Below are 25,783 nucleotides of genomic sequence, written 5' to 3'. Positions count from 1 at the left end.
TTGGGCTGTGGGCATCACTGGCTGGGCCAGCATTTATTGTCCATCCCTAATTGCGCTCGAGAAGCTGGTGATGAGCTGCCTTCTTGAACCGCTGCTGTCCATGTGGTGTAGGTACACCCACAGTGCTGTTAGGGAGGGAGTTCCAGGATTTTGACCCAGCGACAGTGAGGGAACGGTGATATATTTCCAAGTCAGGATGGTGAGTGACTTGGAGGGGAACTTGCAGGTGGTGGTGTTCCCATTTATCTGCTGCCCTTGTCCTTCTAGATGATAGTGGTCGTAGGTTTGGATGGTGCTATCTAAGGAGGCTTGGTCCAGCTGACCCACGTCTCTCACTTCGATCCTGCAGGAGGAGAACATCAGGATCATGGAGATTTAGCGGTATGCCTCATAACTTACAGGTGTCGGAGATTAATCACACCGAGGCATCATTAATACGTAGAAAACCCATTTATTACTTGTGCATAAGGGAGAACAATACAACGAGAGCTATTGTGCCGTCTCAAAGCAAGATACACAAACACTTGCTTAAAAGCATTTTACAACCAATCAGTAAATTTTGCACATCTCAATCCACTTATTTGCATCCGTTAACTGACCAATCCATGTTTTAGTGAATTTCCATTCCTACACAACAGGTGCGGTGCCTACACACTCAGTTATCACAACTTTGATTACATTCGGCCCGAGAGAGAGACATATGGAATGTCTCAGGGCTCATCCTACAGTTGTCAGACAAGATGCTATTGTTCTTCAAGGTTGCAGTATTTTTCTCTTAGGTCTAAGCAGTTAATTCAATTTTTCCATTAACCCTTTCAATACTGAGTGGGCTCCCTATAGTTGTCTAAGCCACCACCCTTCCCCCCTTTTTGTCTTAAAAGGACAATCCACCACCCTTAGCCAAGTTCTATGTATCCTAGTCGTCGAGCATCTTCCTCAGTGGAATCCTGATCCCTGAGGAGAGGAAGGGAATAGATAGCTGGCTTGAATCAGCAAGGTAGGCACAGGAACCCAATGGCAACTCACCCACCCGAGTACTACCCCGGTATAATTTCTCCTGACGCATAGCCAGGCCTCCCCTTAATAACCACAAAGGTGGGCTCCCACCTCCAAATGGGCGTTCGATGAATGAGGGCCCCTGTATTAATTAGGGACCATGTAGAATCTGAAGGGAAAGCCAGAATATGCATCTCTGAGGAGGAGGGGTTAACAGGAAAATGAGTACAAATCCAACATTTAGTCTGATTAACTTGTAAGGCTACGGCCTGCATTCGTTGAACCATAGAATTGGTATTCCATGCCCCCACAAGGACCACACAGGACAGGATCCAAATCAGAGTCAGCATCCTGACGGCTCAGTTAAAGTTCCTGCACAAGCACTTCCGTCCGAGGTCAGTGTCTGCTTGACATGCGATGTGTGGATCCACAAGGGATGTCCTTCAACCTTCACGGCCGTATGCGTGGTGAGCAGGACTTGGAAAGGCCCCTCCCATCGAGGTTCCAAACAGTCCTTTCTCCTGAAGGTCTTTACCAGGACTAGATCCCCAGGCTGGTATTGATGGCAACCTTCAATGGTGGGCTTTTTCTGAGCTTCTACTACCTGTATATGCAAACTCGAGAGAATTAGTGAGCGCTATACAGTATGTAATCATTCCCTCATCCGTGGCGTGGATGTCCATTTCCCCAGCAGACAAAGGTGGGGTCACTGGGAGGTGCATACGACGTCCCATTACAACTTCATAAGGAGAGAGGGAGGTGGTACGGTTAGGGTGAGAGCACGTAGTCATGAGCGCCAGGGGTAGAGCTTAAGGCCATTTCAAACCAGTTTCTTCACATAATTCAGCTAGTTTGTTTTTCAGAATACCATTTTGTCTTTCCAGCGCCCCAGTAGACTGGGGGTGGTAAGGGCAGGAAAGGTGATGGTTACATTGTAAGGCCCTCAACAGTTCCTTTCTCACTTTAGCAGTAAAATGAGGCCCGTTATCACTCGATAAAATCTCTGGCAGCCCAAACCTGGGTATGTATTCACGCAACAACAATCTTACAACAACAGCATCATTTCGTCAGGTGGGATATGCCTCCACCCATCGCGAGAACAAACATGATATAAATAAAACATAATTATATCCCATACATTTAGGCATTTGTATAAAGTCCATTTGTAGGTGTACAAATGGGCCCCATGGCTGGGGTCCCGTACCAGCAGTCACTGTGGGCGTCTTGCCTGGGTTATGTCATTGACATTGATATGACAGCTATTACTAATACAATGCCTATTAGCATATTACTATTCACTATACATTCAACATTCATTCTATATACACGTGTTAAACATCTGAGCTGGCAACCAGTCGTCATGATTCTTGTCCATAGGTGCTGCATACATCATTACTGCTCGCTTTGCCTGAAATATCTTTCCCTATTTCAATCAATTTATTGATAGTTGCTGCATGACTTTTGAGCACGGTAGCCAGGCTTTGGATTAATCAATGATGTCCCTATATTGAATATCGTAGCGGCATCATTTATCAGGCTGCGCTTAACACAGTTCCCTCCCAAGCCTGATTGCATCTTGCCATTGAACTGAACTACTTCAGTCATCAATTGGCGCGTCAGAGCAGTATAGAGTGCTTGGGTATGGGTTGAGCACCATAGGGGCAGGACGACACCGGATACGTTCAAGACTGCGGGTACCAGCTCATGGTGTACATTATCATACAAAACTTCTGATTAACCAGTACCAAACCATCCGTCAGCCCTGGATGCATAGTCGGACAAGGTGGGTCAGTCGGTGTGGTTTGAGGATCTTCAATTATCTCTACTCAGACTATGAAAGTAGAGATGGGAGGTGGCTGGATAGTGGTGGACCTCCCATGCCCGATCTGAAGCAAACCCTAACTACAATTCAAAAGCACTTGTTCTCCTACTGTTACATTTATCATTGCGTTGCGTGTCACATTCAGCACTGTCCGTGCTGTACCAAAGTTCCTCCTGTGGTGCAGGATGAGCAGTGATGATCCCCGGCCTTGTTGCCAGTACTGACACACCCACGATCAGGATTGTAGATCTGTGGAGACATTAACATCGGCTCTCGTTCTCATATCTACAAGTGCGCATGTATCACCTGTCATAATTACCTCGTATGGTCCATGTCTGTTCACTCTGGACTCACCCTGACCATCACCTTATTCCCCACTTGGGGGGGTCCGTTGTTGCTCTTTGGATTTGCCTGTTTCCATATCCTTAATCACCTGTCGGTCTCTAACTTCCTCTCTCAACTTATGTAATTGCCTACTTAATTCCCTTACATTGTCCTGTATTTTTCCTTTCAGTGGCCCTACACCTCCTACTATAATGCCTTCAGGTAATTGCATGGCTCTTCCTGTTATCATTTCAAATGTGGTGAACCTGGTAGTCCTATTTGGTGTAGCCCTAAGGCATATCACAATGCTGGGCAATATGGTGGCCCAGCTGTTGCCTGTCTCCTGAATTATTAGGCTACAGATGTTTTTAATGTTCAGTTCATCCTTTCCACCATCCCTGGACCCTGGGGGTGGTAGGGAATATGGAATTTTTGTTTAATCTCCATAAGATTATACACTTCTTTAATGACTCTCCCTGTGAAATGAGTTCCCTGATCTGAATCCATCTGGGTAGGCACCCCCACTCCTTCCAGTTTACTCTCTCCTGCTGCTGTCTCATGTCAGGCCTCAATTCCTTAAACAACTCTACAATGCACCTTCTTATCCTGTCTTTCAATGTCTCAGTATCTTCACTTCCAGTGATGGTTCTCTCTGGGAACCGCTTAACTCTGCCTGTAATCAAGGTGTTAATCCTGTGGTCTTACTTTTTGAAGCTCACATGCACATTAATACAATCAGTAATACATCTATTTAGCCTTTTTCCAGCTTTCTCTTTACCTGTATCCATCTTGTGGTAAAGTGTTGTTAAGTATTATTTCTCTTTACCTTTCAATTCCTGAACTACAGATTCCACATAGTTTTACCTCTTAAGTTTTTTTTTGACCATGATCATCTTGATTCTCTTGAAGTCAGTTTCTCTATTGTCTCGATTATTTAAAATGTTTCCTTACTCTTTAGGCAGTTCCGATGCCTCAGTTGATGGCCAGATTATCAAATTCATTTCCCTTAAAACAGTTTGTACATTATGTCCTTTTTCTCTAACTCTTTCTCCTACTTTCCTCATACCAGTTTACACATGCAACAGTTACCATCTTATCTTGTTCAGATTGTCTGGAGAGAATTTACAGTCCAATAAATTATTCTCATAACAGTTTTAAAACAGAAATCAGGCATTGACATGTTTTGCTTCCTTATCTTCTTCTCAAACAACATTTTATTGTCCCAGTAAATTATGTCTGACATTTTTTCTGCATTGTCCCAGCTTCATTAACTCGTCCAAAAAATGGATTTCTGCCAAACTTTGTCAAGGTCTTGAGCTTAACTTCACATTTTGGGAACAGACTTTATAAACACAAAAGCTTGCAGCATTTGAATTAGTGCCAATTGTTATCAAACCTTTTAAAATGAAAATTCTCTTTTGAGAATTTTATCAAGAACCAAACCTCAAATTTTTTAAACCTTGTAAGAACTGTAATTTACAAAATTAAAACAACATCTTTTTCATGTGTAATGATTTGTATCCAAGTTATAATTTCCGTATGCTTATCGACACATTCTTTATCTTAGATAGCATCCTAGTGATTCAAAAGTAACCTGTTAAATTACACTGTACTTTACAGCTCAAGATTGTCCCAAATTCAAATTCCAGTGCTTTTGGAAAGCAGATTTCCTTTAATATTTAATTCATCTCTTCATAAGAAACCCCTTTTTACCCATTGGAACCACCTAGACCTTGTGTTTATGTCTTTTGGTTTTCCTAGAATCTTTCTGAATTTCAAGTAATTTTTTTTCCCTCAGAATTTTAGAATACTAATTCGTATGTATTAATCCCAATCAGCTTGGAAGCTGATAATGAGGGTTATTCCCTACTAGTCTGCAAGGGGGTGGTACAAGGGTTGGTTCATCTCAAACAAAGGCAAGCCCTGTTTTATCTTTACACTACCTTCAAATTATGATTTTTGCCAGAAATCTCAACTCAAACCTTGTACTCAAAACTTTGGAATGTTTGAATAAACTTTTCCTTTAATCTAATATGGGGCTTTTGACTCTAAAGTGCTCAACTACACACACAAAACAATTCAGGGAAGAAAACACATTAAAGCTCACATACAAATGCTTCATTGCACACAAACAAACACACAGATAAAGGTCTGTATCGATACTCCTATAATATTGAACTTAACTCTAAACGAAGCTTCGAGTAGCAGTGATGGAATAAAGGGATCTTGAAGGCTCCACCTATAGGGACCTTCAAACTGACAAAAGCTCACATTCTCTCTGCTGCTGCTTGTCAATTGCTGATTAACCCCCTAAGGGTTCTCTCTCTCTCTCTCTCCAGCACAAACAGCTCTTCTAACTTAGATCAATTCATTTTTTTTAAGTTACAGAAAATTCAGTAGCGGACTATCTACCTCCCTAAAAACATATTATAAGCGCTCAGTTCTGTTCCGATTATTCCCCTGGGAACACTATTACTACTTTTTCGCCTCCAGGGGACTCGAACCCCTGGAAATACTATTACTAACTTACACTAAATTACTGGCCAAATTAATCACCCAAATATTTAAATAGATGACTTACCCTGAGAGTCAGCCACAGGCAGGTGAAGGCAGATTGCAGGTCAACGAACCCCAGAAGCCCAAATGGAGCTGCCGCGGACTGAGGAGTCCTTGAGCCGCGAGGTCCTAACACTGGCGCTCCGTGACTCAACCCCAGGGGTTAGTCATCTCGGTGGGACCTCCAGAAACTGTCGGAGATTAATCACACCGAGGCATCATTAATACATAGAAACCCCATTTATTACTTGTGCACAAGGGAGAACAATACGACGAGAGCTATTGTGCCGTCTCAAAGCGGAATATGCAAAGACTTGCTTAAAAGCATTTTACAAGCAATCAGTAAATTTTGCACATCTCAATCCACTTATTTGCATCCGTTACAAAAACAGAATTACCTGGAAAAACTCAGCAGGTCTGGCAGAAGAAAAGAGTTGACGTTTCGAGTCCTCATGACCCTTCGACAGAACTTGAGTGAGTCCGAGAAAGGGGTGAAATATAAGCTGGTTTAAGGTGTGTTGGCGGGGGGGGCGGTTTGGGTGCGGGGACAGAGAGATAAGTGGAGGGGGTTGGTGTGGTTGTAGGGACAAACAAGCAGTAATAGAAGTCGTTAAGTCGTTGCATCCATTAATTGACCAATCCATGTTTTAGTTAATTTCCATTCCTACACAACAGGTGCGGTGCCTACACACTCGGTTATCACAACTTTGATTACATTCGGCCCGAGAGAGAGACATGGAATGTCTCAGGGCTCACCCTACAGTGGTCAGACAACATGCTATTGTTCTTCAAGGTTGCAGTATTTTTCTCTTAGGCCTAAGCATTTAATTCAATTTCTCCACTAACCCTTTCAATACTGAGTGGGCTCCCTATAGTTATCTAGGCCACCACACAGGAAGCAGAGGAGAAGAAGTGTGCGGCGAGACACCTGGCTCAGTAAAGGAAGGGGCAGCTTGCTCAAGGTGAAGGTGCAGCAGGGCCCGGTGTGCACACAGCTGAAGATGCACAGAGAGTCCTTCCAGACAGGGTCCATACACGGCGCTTGTCATTCCAGCCAGTGACTGAGAACCAGCGTTGCTGAAGACTGCCCGTGTCCAGGGAACTGCTCGGTCACATCTGCCACCTGCTGCAGGGTTTGGTGCCAGGGGAACATGGAGGGCATGCGATGCCAGTGGCTGTGAAAGTGACCATGGTACTCAATTTCTACATCAGCGGCTTGTTCCAGGGCTCCACAGGTGACATTGTGCAGGTTCTCGCAAGCCTCCAAACACCAACGTATCTAGCAGATCACAGACACCGTCTTCATGAAGGCACAGAACTTTGTGCGTTTCACCCGGGATCAGGAAAGCCAGGAAGCAAGAGCGCCGGGATTTGCGCAGACCTCTGGTTTTTCACAGGGTGCCATCGACTGCGCTTAGATCTCCATGGCAGCAAGAAGTCAACTACATCAACTGTAAGGTCCACTTGCTGAATGTTCAGCTGGTGTGCGGCCACCACAAATGCATTGTACAGGTCTACGCATGATTCCCAGGCAACCTCCACAACTCCTACATCCTTAGCGGGTTTCAGAACCCTGACATCTTCCAGGGTCCAGAGAGGCTGCAGTGTTGGGCCCTCAGGTTCAAGGATTATCCACAGAGGACGTGGATGAGGACACCTGTGCGGTGGTATAAGGAGGCTCATGCCGCGATCTAGACTTTGGTGGAGCAAATGATAGGCATGTTGAAAATGAGGTTCTGGTGCCTCAACAGGTCTGGTGGTGCACTGTGAAAGTCCTCAGTGGGTGTTGTGCATGGTTGTAGCTTGCTGCACACTCCATAACCTGCCGCTGCAACAGGGGTAGGATCTGGCTGAGGGGGAGATGGAAGAGCTGCTCGCCTCCTCCGATGGGGAGGACATTGAAGGGGATGATGGCCAGACAAGGCAGGAGCGATTGGGAGGTCCTCATAGCCACAAGATTCGTGGAGGATGATGACGAGAGGCTGTGAGGACATTGTCACCTTGCATCTGTGAATGTTTGGCTCCTGTGTGGCTGATGGTAGTGCACATACCCTCAGTGCTCAGGCTCCTGTCATGGAGATGCAGTGGAGGCCCTAATAGTTGCTAGATTCCAGGAGGATGATGATGACATGTAGTGAGGACACTCCATAGATCTTCACACAGCCTCTGTGAATGTCTGACTCCTGTCTGGCTGAGGGCAGCTCACTTGCGCTCTGAGAACAGGGTCATATCATAGAGACGCAGCCGCGAAACTTTAAATGCACCTGACCCCTTGTCAGCCTTCAGCACCTGTCCCTTTCAGGAGCACAGCATCACTGGTGCTGAAGACATGGAGGGGCAGCCCCACCTCTAAGGTGCTGAGAGCACACAGAGAGAGTGACAGAAATCTGACACCCACCCAAGATATTCTGGCAGCAATGACAAGCACCATTGAGGTGCAGACATCACTAATGTGTCCAGTCAGTGTGAGGCTGGACCGTCGCTTTGCTCTGAAGGTTCCACACTGCACAGGGAAGAGGCCCTGGACTGAGACACCTGCCTTTATCTTCTGCAGGAACCAAGGTTTCACATCTGGTTGATATGAACACTGCTTATCAGAACAAGGAGCCAAAGGCGAGGAGACATTCTTTGGAGTTTATTTACAACAGTGAACATTGTGTACAAGTGATTAACACCCATGCCTAGGCTGCGCAACTACATCGTCTTAACATTTCTAACCCTGCCACAATGTCTTGGTGCTCTGCGGACATCCACAGCAGAGGGAGAGGCAGCCTGCTGTACCCTGCCTAGCGGGTATCCTCTGGAGGGCTGAGACTTGGAGGGCCCCGGACCACTTTTGGGTCCTGCTGTGTGGCAGTGGCACCCTCCTCTGCCTGTGGAGCTGGAGCTGTTGGGGCCACAGAGAGAGGGGACTCGGATGGGCCGGACACTCCCGGAGATGGCCCCGGGGTGCGCAGCTGCTGATCCCCCTCCCTATGTGTGCCCGAAGGCCCGAGGCTGACTGGTTGAGAAGAAGGGGAAGCTGGAGTGAGATGGAGATGCCCATCATCCCTTTCACATAGACCCTGTTGGAGGCCAGTTGTGGCATCAGCGATGGAGCTCAGCCAACAATGTCCAGACCAAGGTCTCCACGATGGTCACACTCTTACCACAATCTGAGCAAGGCCCTAACAGTAAGTGCACATCACATTTGTCCAGACGTGTTATGGGCCAGTGTCTTTTCCCGCCGGCCTAGCTGTATGTCTGGTGTTGGGAACGGTTTGCACCGGGATTTACTTTTCATCAGCGGGATGCAAAGCGGGTTCGCACTGCCCTCCAGCGGCTTTGGTATTCCGACATGACGGACACCGTCGGATGATTCCACTGTGCTTTCACGTAGGTGCTAAACTGGTTTTTGGCCTTCTCGCCATATTGACCAAGCCCACCCGCCATGACGCCCAACGCCAACGGGGCCAGGAAATTCTGTTCAAAGTCCCAGAGCATCAAGGTGACCCTTACCAAGGTGACCCTTACCAAGATGGGCCTTACCAAGGTGGGCCTTACCAAGGTGAGCCTTACCAAGGTGAGCCTTAACAAGGTGGGCCTTACCAAGGTGACCCTTACCAAGGTGGGCCTTACCAAGGTGGGCCTTACCAAGGTGACCCTTACCAAGGTGATCCTTACCAAGGTGGGCCTTACCAAGGTGAGCCTTACCAAGGTGGGCCTTACCAAGGTGGGCCTTACCAAGGTGAGTCTTAACAATGTGGGCCTTACCAAGGTGATCTTTACCAAGGTGAGTCTTACCAAGGTGGGCCTTACCAAGGTGAGTCTTACCAAGGTGGGCCTTACCAAGGTGGGCCTTACCAAGGTGAGTCTTAACAATGTGGGCCTTACCAAGGTGATCTTTACCAAGGTGGGCCTTACCAAGGTGAGCCTTACCAAGGTGGGCCTTAACAAGATGAGCCTTACCAAGGTGAGTCTTACCAAGGTGAGCCTTACCAAGGTGGGCCTTACCAAGGTGATTCTTACCAAGGTGAGCCTTACCAAGGTGATCTTTACCAAGGTGACCCTTACCAAGGTGGGCCTTACCAAGGTGACCCTTACCAAGGTGAGCCTTACCAAGGTGAGCCTTACCAAGGTGACCCTTACCAAGGTGAGTCTTACCAAGGTGACCCTTACCAAGGTGAGTCTTACCAAGGTGACCCTTACCAAGGTGGGCCTTACCAAGATGGGCCTTGCCAAGGTGAGTCTTACCAAGGTGAGTCTTACCAAGGTGGGCCATACCAAGGTGAGTCTTACCAAGGTGACCCTTACCAAGGTGAGTCTTACCAAGGTGACCCTTACCAAGGTGGGCCTTACCAAGCTGGGCCTTACCAAGGTGAGTCCTACCAAGGTGAGCCTTACCAAGGTGGGCCTTACCAAGATGGGCCTTACCAAGGTGAGTCTTACCAAGGTGAGTCTTACCAAGGTGGGCCTTACCAAGGTGAGTCTTACCAAGGTGACCCTTACCAAGGTGAGTCTTACCAAGGTGACCCTTACCAAGGTGATCTTTACCAAGGTGGGCCTTACCAAGGTGAGCCTTACCAAGGTGAGTCTTACCAAGGTGAGCCTTACCAAGGTGGGCCTTACCAAGGTGATTCTTACCAAGGTGAGCCTTACCAAGGTGATCTTTACCAAGGTGACCCTTACCAAGGTGAGCCTTACCAAGGTGGGCCTTAACAAGATGAGCCTTACCAAGGTGAGTCTTACCAAGGTGAGCCTTACCAAGGTGGGCCTTACCAAGGTGATTCTTACCAAGGTGAGCCTTACCATGGTGATCTTTACCAAGGTGACCCTTACCAAGGTGGGCCTTACCAAGGTGACCCTTACCAAGGTGAGCCTTACCAAGGTGACCCTTACCAAGGTGAGTCTTACCAAGGTGACCCTTACCAAGGTGGGCCTTACCAAGATGGGCCTTACCAAGGTGAGTCTTACCAAGGTGGGCCATACCAAGGTGAGTCTTACCAAGGTGACCCTTACCAAGATGGGCCTTACCAAGGTGAGTCTTACCAAGGTGAGTCTTATCAAGGTGACCCTTACCAAGGTGGGCCTTACCAAGATGGGCCTTACCAAGGTGAGTCTTACCAAGGTGAGTCTTACCAAGGTGGGCCATACCAAGGTGAGTCTGACCAAGATGGGCCTTACCAAGGTGAGTCTTACCAAGGTGAGCCTTACCAAGGTGGGCCTTACCAAGATGGGCCTTACCAAGGTGAGTCTTACCAAGGTGAGTCTTACCAAGGTGGGCCTTACCAAGGTGAGTCTTACCAAGGTGACCCTTACCAAGGTGAGTCTTACCAAGGTGACACTTACCAAGGTGACCCTTACCAAGGTGAGTCTTACCAAGGTGACCCTTACCAAGGTGAGCCTTACCAAGATGGGCCTTACCAAGGTGAGTCTTACCAAGGTGACCCTTACCAAGATGAGTCTTACCAAGGTGACCCTTACCAAGGTGAGTCTTACCAAGGTGACCCTTACCAAGGTGGGCTTTACCAAGATGGGCCTTACCAAGGTGAGTCTTACCAAGGTGAGCCTTACCAAGGTGGGCCTTACCAAGATGGGCCTTACCAAGGTGAGCCTTACCAAGGTGGGCCTTACCAAGATGGGCCTTACCAAGGTGAGTCTTACCAAGGTGAGCCTTACCAAGGTGAGCCTTACCAAGGTGGGCCTTACCAAGGTGAGTCTTACCAAGATGAGCCTTACCAAGGTGGGCCTTACCAAGGTGACCCTTACCAAGGTGGGCCTTACCAAGGTGGGCCTTACCAAGGTGACCCTTACCAAGGTGATCCTTACCAAGGTGGGCCTTACCAAGGTGAGCCTTACCAAGGTGGGCCTTACCAAGGTGGGCCTTACCAAGGTGAGTCTTAACAATGTGGGCCTTACCAAGGTGATCTTTACCAAGGTGGGCCTTACCAAGGTGAGCCTTACCAAGGTGGGCCTTAACAAGATGAGCCTTACCAAGGTGAGTCTTACCAAGGTGAGCCTTACCAAGGTGGGCCTTACCAAGGTGATTCTTACCAAGGTGAGCCTTACCAAGGTGATCTTTACCAAGGTGACCCTTACCAAGGTGGGCCTTACCAAGGTGACCCTTACCAAGGTGAGCCTTACCAAGGTGACCCTTACCAAGGTGAGTCTTACCAAGGTGACCCTTACCAAGGTGAGTCTTACCAAGGTGACCCTTACCAAGGTGGGCCTTACCAAGATGGGCCTTACCAAGGTGAGTCTTACCAAGGTGAGTCTTACCAAGGTGGGCCATACCAAGGTGAGTCTTACCAAGGTGACCCTTACCAAGGTGGGCCTTACCAAGGTGAGTCTTACCAAGATGAGCCTTACCAAGGTGGGCCTTACCAAGGTGGGCCTTACCAAGGTGACCCTTACCAAGGTGGGCCTTACCAAGGTGGGCCTTACCAAGGTGACCCTTACCAAGGTGATCCTTACCAAGGTGGGCCTTACCAAGGTGAGCCTTACCAAGGTGGGCCTTACCAAGGTGGGCCTTACCAAGGTGAGTCTTAACAATGTGGGCCTTACCAAGGTGATCTTTACCAAGGTGGGCCTTACCAAGGTGAGCCTTACCAAGGTGGGCCTTACCAAGCTGGGCCTTACCAAGGTGAGTCTTACCAAGGTGAGCCTTACCAAGGTGGGCCTTACCAAGGTGATTCTTACCAAGGTGAGCCTTACCAAGGTGATCTTTACCAAGGTGACCCTTACCAAGGTGGGCCTTACCAAGGTGACCCTTACCAAGGTGAGCCTTACCAAGGTGATCCTTACCAAGGTGAGTCTTACCAAGGTGACCCTTACCAAGGTGGGCCTTACCAAGGTGAGTCTTACCAAGATGAGCCTTACCAAGGTGGGCCTTACCAAGGTGGGCCTTACCAAGGTGACCCTTACCAAGGTGGGCCTTACCAAGGTGGGCCTTACCAAGGTGACCCTTACCAAGGTGATCCTTACCAAGGTGGGCCTTACCAAGGTGAGCCTTACCAAGGTGGGCCTTACCAAGGTGGGCCTTACCAAGGTGAGTCTTAACAATGTGGGCCTTACCAAGGTGATCTTTACCAAGGTGGGCCTTACCAAGGTGACCCTTACCAAGGTGGGCCTTACCAAGCTGGGCCTTACCAAGGTGAGTCTTACCAAGGTGAGCCTTACCAAGGTGGGCCTTACCAAGATGGGCCTTACCAAGGTGAGTCTTACCAAGGTGAGTCTTACCAAGGTGGGCCTTACCAAGGTGAGTCTTACCAAGGTGACCCTTACCAAGGTGAGTCTTACCAAGGTGACCCTTACCAAGGTGATCTTTACCAAGGTGGGCCTTACCAAGGTGAGCCTTACCAAGGTGAGTCTTACCAAGGTGAGCCTTACCAAGGTGGGCCTTACCAAGGTGATTCTTACCAAGGTGAGCCTTACCAAGGTGATCTTTACCAAGGTGACCCTTACCAAGGTGAGCCTTACCAAGGTGGGCCTTAACAAGATGAGCCTTACCAAGGTGAGTCTTACCAAGGTGAGCCTTACCAAGGTGGGCCTTACCAAGGTGATTCTTACCAAGGTGAGCCTTACCAAGGTGATCTTTACCAAGGTGACCCTTACCAAGGTGGGCCTTACCAAGGTGGGCCTTACCAAGGTGAGCCTTACCAAGGTGGTCCTTACCAAGGTGGGCCTTACCAAGGTGAGCCTTACCAAGGTGGGCCTTACCAAGGTGGGCCTTACCAAGGTGAGTCTTAACAATGTGGGCCTTACCAAGGTGATCTTTACCAAGGTGGGCCTTACCAAGGTGACCCTTACCAAGGTGGGCCTTACCAAGCTGGGCCTTACCAAGGTGAGTCTTACCAAGGTGAGCCTTACCAAGGTGGGCCTTACCAAGATGGGCCTTACCAAGGTGAGTCTTACCAAGGTGAGTCTTACCAAGGTGGGCCTTACCAAGGTGAGTCTTACCAAGGTGACCCTTACCAAGGTGAGTCTTACCAAGGTGACCCTTACCAAGGTGATCTTTACCAAGGTGGGCCTTACCAAGGTGAGCCTTACCAAGGTGAGTCTTACCAAGGTGAGCCTTACCAAGGTGGGCCTTACCAAGGTGATTCTTACCAAGGTGAGCCTTACCAAGGTGATCTTTACCAAGGTGACCCTTACCAAGGTGAGCCTTACCAAGGTGGGCCTTAACAAGATGAGCCTTACCAAGGTGAGTCTTACCAAGGTGAGCCTTACCAAGGTGGGCCTTACCAAGGTGATTCTTACCAAGGTGAGCCTTACCAAGGTGATCTTTACCAAGGTGAGCCTTACCAAGGTGAGCCTTACCAAGGTGACCCTTACCAAGGTGAGTCTTACCAAGGTGACCCTTACCAAGGTGGGCCTTACCAAGGTGACCCTTACCAAGGTGAGCCTTACCAAGGTGAGCCTTACCAAGGTGACCCTTACCAAGGTGAGTCTTACCAAGGTGACCCTTACCAAGGTGGGCCTTACCAAGATGGGCCTTACCAAGGTGAGTCTTACCAAGGTGGGCCATACCAAGGTGAGTCTTACCAAGGTGAGCCTTACCAAGGTGGGCCTTACCAAGATGGGCCTTACCAAGGTGAGTCTTACCAAGGTGAGTCTTACCAAGGTGGGCCTTACCAAGGTGAGTCTTACCAAGGTGACCCTTACCAAGGTGAGTCTTACCAAGGTGACCCTTACCAAGGTGACCCTTACCAAGGTGAGTCTTACCAAGGTGACCCTTACCAAGGTGGGCCTTACCAAGATGGGCCTTACCAAGGTGAGTCTTACCAAGGTGAGCCTTACCAAGGTGAGCCTTACCAAGATGGGCCTTACCAAGGTGAGTCTTACCAAGGTGACCCTTACCAAGATGAGTCTTACCAAGGTGACCCTTACCAAGGTGAGTCTTACCAAGGTGACCCTTACCAAGGTGGGCTTTACCAAGATGGGCCTTACCAAGGTGAGTCTTACCAAGGTGAGCCTTACCAAGGTGGGCCTTACCAAGATGGGCCTTACCAAGGTGAGCCTTACCAAGGTGGGCCTTACCAAGATGGGCCTTACCAAGGTGAGTCTTACCAAGGTGACCCTTACCAAGGTGAGCCTTACCAAGGTGAGTCTTACCAAGATGAGCCTTACCAAGGTGGGCCTTACCAAGATGGGCCTTACCAAGATGAGTCTTACCAAGGTGAGTCTTACCAAGGTGATCCTTATCAAGGTGGGCCTTACCAAGGTGAGCCTTACCAAGGTGAGCCTTACCAAGGTGACCCTTACCAAGGTGAGCCTTACCAAGGTGACCCTTACCAAGCTGAGCCTTTTAAGCAGCACCAACGCACCCCCCCCACCAACCCCCACACTGTTTCCAATGGCAACAGGCCCAAGTCCAGTTCGGATCTGCTCCCACTCCCTGGAAGGAAAATCCAGTGGGTCGGAGAAGTTTCTCCCAAGTCAGGGTTTCAGAGTCGGGAAATTTCCATTTGCTAACTTGACTTGGGAGTGAAAGTTCAGGCCATGAACAGTTCTCTCCGTGGATGCTGCAGAGACTTGCTGAGCATTTCCAGTGTTTTCTGTTTTTAGTTCAGATTCCCAGCATCTGCATTATTTTACTTTGCATTCATTCTGCTTGCTGTTCTGAGTCAATAGTTATCCCTTAACCTACTTCACTAAACCGGATAATCTGGTCATTATCACATTGCTGTTTGTGGGAGCTTGCTGTGCACAAATTGGCCGCTACATTACAAGAGGGACTTCATTGTCTTCAAAAAACACTGCGTTGGCTGGAGTTATGAAAGCGTGCTGCATAATTCTTTCTTATGGGATCTTCCTCTTCATAGATCAACTGCCCTGGATTTGAAATGCCTCCAGGGTTGGTCAGAGAATGCAGGAGGACAGTGAGCCATACCCCACCAACTCCCCCCCACCACCTTAGATGGGAAACAAATGGGACCAATCTAGGCTCCACTCCAAATCACATCCTAACTCCCTTACTCATTACCCCATCTGATTATCAGCGATCTAAAGCTCAAGGAGATGGTGGTGCAGTGGTAACGTCACTGGACCAATAATCACGAGGTCCAGGCCAATGCTCCGGGGACAAGGGTTCATATGGTGAAATTTAAATTCAATTAAAAAAAAAACTGGAATTGAAAGCTAGTCTCAGTAATGGTAACCATGAAACTATCATCAAACGTAAAAACCCATTCCAAAGAAGATTCATTTTGGACTCGAAACGTTAACTCTGTTTCACTTTCCACAGATGCTGCCTGACCTGCTGAGTGTTTCCAGTATTTGCTGCTTTTATTGTAAAAGCCCTCCTGGTTCACTATTGTTCATTAGGGAAGGAAGAAATTCTGCTGTCCTTACCTGGTCTGGCCACATCTGACTCTCAACCCACAACCCACTCTAGGCCCAACCATCTTCAGCTGCTTCATCAATGCCCTTCCTTCCATCATAAGGTCAGAAGTGGGGATCCAAAACAAAAACAGAATTACCTGGAAAAACTCAGCAGGTCTGGCAGCATCAGCGGAGAAGAAAAGAGTTGACATTTCGAGTCCTCATGACCCTTCGACAGAACTTGAGTTCGAGTCCAGGAAAGAGCTGAAATATAAGCTGGTTTAAGGTGTGTGTGTGGGGGGCGGAGAGATAGAGAGACAGAGAGGTGGAGGGGGTTGGTGTGGTTGTAGGGACAAACAAGCAGTGATAGAAGCAGATCATCAAAAGATGTCAACGACAATAGTACAATAGAACACATAGGTGTTAAAGCTAAAGTTGGTGATATTATCTAAACGAATGTGCTAATTAAGAATGGATGGTAGGGCACTCAAGGTATAACTCTAGTGGGTTTTTTTTTTAATAATGGAAATAGGTGGGAAAAGGAAAATCTTTATAATTTATTGGAAAAAAAAAGAAAAAAAAAGAGAAAAAAAAATAAATTATAAAGATTTTCCTTTTCCCACCTATTTCCATTATTAAAAAAAAACCCCACTAGAGTTATACCTTGAGTGCCCTACCATCCATTCTTAATTAGCACATTCGTTTAGATAATATCACCAACTTTAACTTTAACACCTATGTGTTCTATTGTACTATTGTCGTTGACATCTTTTGATGATCTGCTTCTATCACTGCTTGTTTGTCCCTACAACCACACCAACCCCCTCCACCTCTCTGTCTCTCTATCTCTCCGCCCCCCACACACACACCTTAAACCAGCTTATATTTCAGCTCTTTCCTGGACTCGAACTCAAGTTCTGTCGAAGGGTCATGAGGACTCGAAACGTCAACTCTTTTCTTCTCCGCCGATGCTGCCAGACCTGCTGAGTTTTTCCAGGTAATTCTGTTTTTGTTTTGTATTTCCAGCATCCGCAGTTTTTTTGTTTTTATCAGAAGTGGGGATGTTCGCTGATGATTGCACAATGTTCAACATGATCCGCGACTCTTCAGATACTGAAGCAGTCCATGTCAAAGTGCAGCAAGACTTGGACAATATCCAGACTTGGGCTGACAAGTGGCAAGTAACATTTGCACCACACAAGTACCAGGAAATGACCATCTCCAACAAGAGAGAATCTAACCATCTCTCCTTGACATTCAATGGCATTACCATTGCTGAATCCCCCACCATCAACATCCTGGGGGTTACCATTGACCAGAAACTAAACTGCACTAACAATATAAATATGGCTGCAAGAGCAGGTCAGAGGCTAGGAATCCTGTGACGAGTAACTCACTCAAAGCCTGTCCACCATCTACAAGTCAGGAGTGTGATGGAATACTCCCCACTTGCCTGGATGAGTGCAGCTCCAACAACACTCAAGAAGCTTGACACCGTCCAGGACAAAGCAGCTGCTTGATTGGCACCTCATCCACAAACATTCACTCCATCCACCACCGACACACAGTAGTAGCAGTGTGTACCATCTACAAGATACACTCCTGGAACTCACCATGGTTCATTAGACAGCACCTTCCAAACCTGCAACCACTACCACCCAGAAGGACTAGGGCAGCAGATAGATGGGAACACCACCAGCTGGAAGTTCCCCTCCAAGCCACTCACCTTCCTGACTTGGAAATATATCGCCGTTCCTTCACTGTCGCTGGGTCAAAAATCCCTGCCTAACAGCACTGTGGGTGTACCTACACCACATGGACTGCAGTGGTTCAAGAAGGCAGCTCACCACCACCTTCTCAAGGGCAATTAGGGATGGGCAATAAATACTGGCCCAGCCAGTGATGCCCACATCCCATAAATGAATTTTTAAAAAATCTTAACTGCTCTCAAGGGCAACAAACGCCAACCTTGTCAGCAATGTCCACCCATCTCATGAAAGAATAAAGGAAAAAGTGTATCTGTTAGTTCAGCAGAGGGTAGAGCAAGCTGTCACACAGATCAATAACATGGTTACGCCTGCAGCCAATGTTATTTGTTGAGCAAGCCAAATCCCAGAGGGAAAGCTGTCTTACTGATCATAACTTTCTTCGTGTGTTTTGAAAGCGAGGGAAAACAACTGATTCCAGAAGCATAGAATCTCAGTAACACTTTTAGGATTTTAAATTTAAAAGATTTATTAACAAGAAGAAAAAAAATACTTAAGCACACAAGATTAAAATTACACAGTTAAACAGTCTTACAAAACATTCCCCCAAAAAACCTCCTTGGTCAAAACACACAAGTAAACTACTTGGCAACAGCTCCCTTATAGATTTTTAACCATAAAAATCTAGTAATATTGTCCAAGGCAAAACTGCTGTCACTTTAGTAAAAGGGTATGTCACACACCTTCTCACTCTCTTCCACTCTGCTGTGCAACTGAAGGAACTTCGAAACAGACTGGCTTGAAACTGGATGGCTGCTTCCAATTCACAACTTATCTCAGCACAGAGCTGGTCCCAGGACATCCCCCCCACACAGCCAGCACAACTCAACTAAACATCTTTCCTTAAATATCCTTTTTCCCAATGATCTTAAGGCTCATTGTTCTAAGCACCTCCTTGAACTCAATTTTTCCAAATTATAAAAATCTTTCATGATTCCTATTGCCCTTCATTTTCAGATAAAATAAAATTTAATGACCTTCCCTTTGTAAGTTGTAAAAGTCCCTTGTTGCTTCTAAACTCCCTCTGAAATTTAACAACTGAAAGGTCAATTCTTTATCTATCACCTAATGCAAATTTTAAAACCAATTTACTCATACATTCAACTTCACCACAGCCTCTCGTTGCAAATGCATGCATCTATACCCTTTACCTTTCATCTCTCTGCTCCTACAGACAAAGTGTCTTTATTAAGCTTACCCAGTTTAATTAAACACACACACCCACACACAGCCTTCTTTCCAGAATGCCACCATATTCCCCAAAATATTTGAAAAATAACATCCATCTTCAACAAATCAATTTACTAACACCTTTCAAATTAAAATAAAGTCCCGTGGAGAAAAAGAAACACTGAACATAAATGGGGGAGGTAGGGATCATAGACTGGCTATGGCAGAGAAGGGCTGTGTGTTAGTGGGTAGCACTCAATATTGGTGTAACTCTCCTCCATGCTGAGTGTTACCTATTTAAATCTTATTAATAACAGGTTCTACTTACCAGTTCATCTTCAGTTTGATCCTGAAGTTACAGCTCCCTCTGCTGGACGTCCCTGTTCATGTCGTTCTGATCTGATGATCGCACAATGCCAGTCAAATTCCATTTTTATGATACAATAACAAAAATAGCTGGAAAAACTCAGCAGGTCTGACAGCATCCGCGGAGAGGAACACAGTTAACGCTTCGAGTATGTATGACTCTTCATCAAAACTAAGGAAGTATAGAAAAGAGGTGAAATATAAGTTGGTTGAGGGGGTGGGACAGGTAGAGCTGGATAGGAGGCCAGTGATAGGTGGAGGCAAAGAAGAGATTGCCAAAGATGTCATAGACAAAAGGACAAAGAGGTGTTGACGGTGGTGATATTATCTAAAGAATGTGCTAATGGAGACATTAAGGGTAGAAAGCAGGACAAGCTAGTGGCAGAAGGCCCTAGTGGGGGTGGGTGGAGGGAAGGGATCAAAATGGGCTAAAAGGTGGAGATAAAACGATAGATCGAAATAAATTTTAAAATAGGTGGGAAAAGAAAAATATATAAAAATATATAAATTATTGGAAAAAGGGGGATCGGAAATGGGGTGGGGATAGAGGAGAGAGTTCATGATCTGAAGTTGTTGAACTCAATATTCAGTCTGGAAGGCTGTAAAGTGCCTAGTCGGAAGATGAGGTGCTGTTCCTCCAGTTTGCGTTGAGCTTCACTGGAACAATGCAGCAGGCCAAGGACAGACACGTGGGCATGAGAGCAGGGTGGAGTGTTGAAATGGCAAGCGACAGGGAGGTCTGGGTCATGCTTGCGGACAGACCGAAGGTGTTCTGCAAAGCGGTCACCCAGTCTGCGTTTGGTCTCTCCAATGTAGAGGAAACCGCATTGGAAGCAGCGAATGCAGTAGACTAAATGGAGGAAAGTGCAAGTGAAATGCTGCTTCACTTGAAAGGAGTGCTTGGGCCCTTGGATGGTGAGGAGGGGGGAAGTAGAGGGGCAGGTGTTGCATCTTCTGCGGTTGCATGGGAAGGTGCCGTGGGAGGGGGTTGAGGTGTAGGGGGTGATGGAGGAGTGGACCAGATTGTCCCGGAGGGAACGATCCCTGGGGAATGCCGCTGGGGGGGGGGGGGGGGGGGGGGGGGTGGTGAAGGGAAGATGTGTTTGGTGGTGGCATCATGCTGGAGTTGGCGGAAATGGCGGAGGATGATCCTTTGAATGCGGAGGCTGGTGGGGTGATGTTAGGGGGGAATACAGGGGTACAGTAAGAACTTATTGAAAGGGAATGAATTACTTAAAATCTCCAAGCACATTGACAGTTAAAGATTACCAGATGAACCTTGCACAGCCTTAAGGGCCTGTAAACAACAGAAAGGCCTTGGAGCCAGACTGTAGTCAGAGGATAGCAATAACAACTAAGATTAAGTGTACTCGTCAACAGATAGGGGAAGAACAGATGGTAAGGTCTCTGCCTGGGTGAAAACAAATAGGGATGTACTTGTTACCAGAAATGTCTTGTAATGTAAACCTATTTGTTGACGAGATCGGAATCTGGAAACTGTTCTTGGACGTGACCAATAATGTATAAATATGATGAACACTTGTAGTTTAGAGTACTGTCTCAAGCTGTATTGAGATGGTGTTCTCCTTGCAACTGCTTGAATAAATGATCGTGACCTGTACCTGAGACTCCTGTGGTCCGTTCATCAATGATACCACATCAATTTGATGTAGTCGGCAGGATACTTGGATCGGATCCTCAGGGTGGCTTTGCAAAGTGGGTGAGTGTATTTATTTACCACCCGTAGTTAGTGCAGTAAGCCTACCCGAGAACGGTCCAGGTCAAGTATCAAAAAATCAGTAGGAGGACTCAACACAAGAGATAGGAGGCGTCGGGGGTAAGGGGTGGAGCTGTGCAGGCGGGCTAGTGAGGACAAAACCACGCAGGGAGGGCCAGACCATTACCAGAGAGAGGAGGCAGAGCCAGGCTGGCTGGTTACGGTTTGAAATTTAACCTTAGCCGAAGCCGCACCGGGAGGCCAGGACCCAGTGAAACTGCACATACCTCAGATAACTAAGTTAGGACCGTGCGAACATACCGTGCAGAGATAGACGGGAATAAGAACAAAATGCCGTCAGGGAAACGGAATAATGCTATGGAACTCGACTGGGGAACCCTGGACTCCATTACGAGCTTCATAGTGGAACAACAACCAAAACTAATCATAAAAATACAGAAGCAGGGGTGGAAACCATAGGGAACTTCCAGAGAACAAAAACAGTGATGGATAGAGCAGGAAAAGGATAAGGAAAAGAAAGGGGTGATGGTTATTATCTTGTACCTGCAGTTGTGCAGATGGGGTTAATACTCAGTTCCAGTCGATTAGAGAGAGAGAGAGAGACAAAGTCGGTCCAGGACAGATCAGAGCAGTGGCGGCAGCAGCCTGTAGCGATACTGATCAAGACGAGGAAAGCTCCGAAGGAGAAGCCTATGATGGAGCTGGGACAAAACCACCCTCATATGAACCAATCGCCCCCACTGTGCCCGTTGAATCCCATGGCCCCTAAGGCAGTAACTGTGAGGAAAAGTAAAGTCAGGAAAGGTGAATTGAAACCCGAAGAGAGAAAGGGGGCTGGGGAATAGGGGGAGGATGAAGAGATTGAGAGGGTTATGGAGAAAGTTAAACACGTACCATTCAGCCCGGGGGAGAAGCAGGTTTTGCTTAAAGAACTGCTGAGACTTAAAACTCGGCATAACAACCCAGATTTCTGGGCCAAACTGCGGGAAATGCAAGATTTCCATGCAATGCACCCCCTTGATAACCATACACTGGTGAAGGCTAAATGCCCAGGGGATATCTGAGGAAGATTACCCCCGCAGTCTAGAACTGGAGACTGGGCGAAACCTGGGGACGTCCCAGATCGGGAGAAGGTGACAGCCCTGCACAGAGAGTTTGAGGAGGCAGTTAAGGAAGCCTTGGGGGAGGGAGAGACGAATTGGTGGTGTATAACGTCCGTAGTACAGAAGAAGGGTGAGTCTGCAATGGACTGTGCAGAGCGGAAATGGGTGACGTATGTACAGTTTTCAGGACAACCGCATCCCATGTGGGATGATGAGATTTTCCTGAAAATGTGGAAGGATGATCGGGACCTGAAAGGTCCACTACAAGAGCTGCTTGTGCTGAAGAGAGACCAGAGAGAGAAAGAGAGAAAAGGGGGGTACCCCTAGGGGCATTAATAAGCACTGACACCCAGTAGCAGGGGAAATGTGAGCTTTCATCAGTTTGATTGTCCCTAGAGGTCCCTTTATTCCCCGACTGCTATTTGAAGTTTTGTTTAGAATATGACATTTTTAAGTCATTAAACAGGGTTAGATGAACCAACCTTAGTACCAGCCCATTTGTAAACTAGTATCTCCAGCTTCCAAGCTGATTGGGATTGATACATACGAGTTACATTAACTCATACGAGTTAGTATTCTAAAATTCTGAGGGGAAAAATTACCTGAAGTTCAAGGGATTCTAGGAAAACCAAAAGATATAAACACACGGTCTAGGTGGTTCCAATGGATAAAAAGGGGTTTCTTTTGAAGAGATGAATTAAATATGAAAGGAAATCTGCTTTCCAAAAGCACTGGAATTTGAATTTGGGACAATCTTCAGATGTAAAGTGCAGTGTAATTTAACAGGTTACTTTTGCATCACTAGGATGCTTCCTAAGATAAAGAATGTGTCGATAAACATACGGGAATTATAACTTGAATACAAATCAATACACATAAGAAAGAGGTAGTTTTAATTTTGATAGTGTATATTACATTTCTTACAAAGTTTAAAATTTGAGGTTTGGTTCCTGATAATTTCTCAAAAGGGAATTTTCATTTTAAAAGGTTTGACAACAATTGGCACTAATTCAAATGCTGCAAGCTTTTATATTTGTATAGTCTGTTCCCAAAATATGAAGCTAAGCTCAAGACCTTGACAAAGTTTGGCAGAAATCCAATTTTTGGCCGAGTTAATGAATCTGGGATAATTCTAAAAGAAACGGGTCAGACACAATTTAGTGGGTTACTTTTGAGACAATAAAATGTTGTTTGAGAAGATAAGGAAGCAAAACATGTCAATGCCTGATTTCTGTTTTTAAAACTGTTGTGAGAATATTTTATTTATTTTAAAGTCTCTCCAGGCAAACTGAACAAGATAAGATGGTGTCGAAAGGTCATGAGGACTCGAAACGTCAACTCTTTTCTTCTCCGCCGATGCTGCCAGACCTGCTAAGTTTTTCCAGGTAATTCTGTTTTTGTTTTGGATTTCCAGCATCCGCAGTTTTTTTGTTTTTAAGATAAGATGGTGGCTGTTGCATGTGTAAAATGTTATGAGGCAAATAGGAGAAAGAGTTAGGAAAAGAGGACACAATATACAAATGTTTTTTAAGGGAAGTGAATTTGATAATCTGGCCATCAACTGAGACATTGGAAACGCATAGGGGGAGATAAGCAAAGATCGAGAGAGAGAGATCCTCGTTGACGTGGAATAGTTAATAGCGCCTAAGGAGCAAGGAAACATTATAAACAATCAAGACAATAGAGAAACTGAACTCAAAAGAATCTTAGGATGATCATGGTCAGGGGAAAAAACACTTAGAGGTAAAACTATGTGGAATGTGTAGTTCAGAAATTGAAATGTAAATAGAAATAATACTTAACAACCATTTACCACAAGATGGATACAGGTAAAGGGAAAGCTGGAAAAAGACTAAATAGATGTATTACTGATTGTATTAATGTGCCTGCGAACTACAAAAAGTAAGGCCACAGGATTAACACTATGACAGAGTTAAACAGCTCCCAGAGAGAACCGTCACTGGGAGTGAAGACACTGAGACATTGAAAGATAGGATAAGAAGGTGCATTGTAGAGTGGTGTCGGCAGTTTAAGGAATTGAGGTCTGACATGGGACAGCTGCAGGAGACAGTAGTCTGGAAGGAGTGGAGGGGGCCTATCCAGATGGATTCAGATCAGAGAACTCATTTCACAGGAAGATTAAAGAAATGTATAAATTTAAATATAAACAGAAATTCCACATTCCCTACCAGCCACAGAGCTCGGGGATGGTGGAAAAGGATGAACTGAACTAAAAAAAAACATCAATAACAAAAGCAATTCAAGAGACAGGGAATATTCTAATGCGCCTTAGGGGCTAGCCCAAGCAGGACCACCGGGTTCACTCCATTTGAAATAATGACAAGGAGAGCAATGCAGTTACCCGAGGGAATCATAGTAGGAGTGGGAGATGTAGGACAACTAAAAGGAAGGATGCGAGACTATGTGAGGGAAATAAGTTAGCAATTGCAGGAGTTAAGGAAGTCAGAGACCGACAGGTGATTAAGGATATGGAAATAGGCAAATCCAAAGAGCAAAAATGGACTAAGTGGGGAATAAGGTGATGGCCAAGGTGAGCTCGGAGCGAACAGGTATGGACCATATGAGATAATTATGACAGGTGATACATGCGCACTTGTAGATATGAGAACGGGAAGTAAATGGAGGCATTACACACAGTTAAAGATACATGACAATTGACCAAGCAGTAACCCGGACAATGGGAGCTGATGTTAATGTCTCCATAGGTTTACGATCCTGATCGTGGGTGTGTCAGTACTGGCAACAAGGTCGAGGATCATCACTGCTCATCCCGCACCACAGGAGGAACTTTGGTACAGCACGGACAGTGCTGAATGTGACACGCAACGCAATGATAAATGTAACAGTAGGAGAACAGGTGCTTTCGAATTGTAGTAAGGGTTTGCTTCAGATCGGGCTTGGGAGGTCCGCCCAAAAGAGAAGATTAGCACCACTACCCAACACCTTCCGCATCTACTTCCACAGTCTGAGTAGAGATAACTGAAGCCCCTCAAACCACATCGACTGACCCACCTTGTCCGACTATGCATCCAGGGCTGATGAATGGTTTGGTGCTGGTTAATCAGAAGTTTTCTATGATAATATACACCACGAGCTGGTACCCGTAGTCTTGAACATATCTGGAATTGCCCCACCCCAGTGGTGCTCAACCCATATTCGAGCACCATATACGGCTGGAATGGGCCAGCTGATGACTGAAGCATCTCAGTTCGATGGTGAGGTGCGATCAGGCTTGGGCGGGAACCGCGTTAAGTGCAGCCTGATAAATGATGCCGCTACGATATTCAATATAGGGACATCAGTGGTTAATTCAGAACCTGGCAACTGTTGACCAGAAGGTCCAGACCCTGAGCTTTAAGCTTAAGGAAATTCTAGAGCAGGGACAGGGAATTCATAACATCCAATTAAACACAGACCAGGACGTGACGCGGTTAATCCAAAACCTGGCTACCGTGCTCGAAAGTCATGCAGGGACCATCAACAAACTAATTGAAATAGGGAAAAATATTTCAGACGAAGCGAGCAAAAATGATGTTTGCAGCACCTACGGATCTTGGACACTGGAATAAGCCCAAGGGAATTTAAGGCAGATTAATGAAGGGGTAGTTCCTTTATGGGT

General features: G+C 46.5%; 1 long non-coding RNA gene across 1 annotated transcript in view; it reads right to left on the bottom strand.

Moving 5' to 3' along the window:
• Positions 1-435: 435 nt before the first annotated feature.
• The window catches only part of LOC121289182, a 35,930-nt gene continuing 10,582 nt past the window's right edge, over positions 436-25,783 (bottom strand). Inside the window, exons 2-4 of the long non-coding RNA XR_005945500.1 lie at positions 19,265-19,335; positions 5,724-5,889; positions 436-1,600 (exon numbers count right to left, since the gene is read on the bottom strand). This is a non-coding gene — a long non-coding RNA (uncharacterized LOC121289182). The remainder of the gene's footprint in view (positions 1,601-5,723; positions 5,890-19,264; positions 19,336-25,783) is intronic.

This window comes from Carcharodon carcharias, chromosome 2 (assembly GCF_017639515.1).
Source record: "Carcharodon carcharias isolate sCarCar2 chromosome 2, sCarCar2.pri, whole genome shotgun sequence".
Taxonomy (NCBI): domain Eukaryota; kingdom Metazoa; phylum Chordata; class Chondrichthyes; order Lamniformes; family Lamnidae; genus Carcharodon; species Carcharodon carcharias.
Note: the sequence above shows the minus strand (reverse complement) of the source record. Positions and strands in the feature narration are given on the sequence as shown.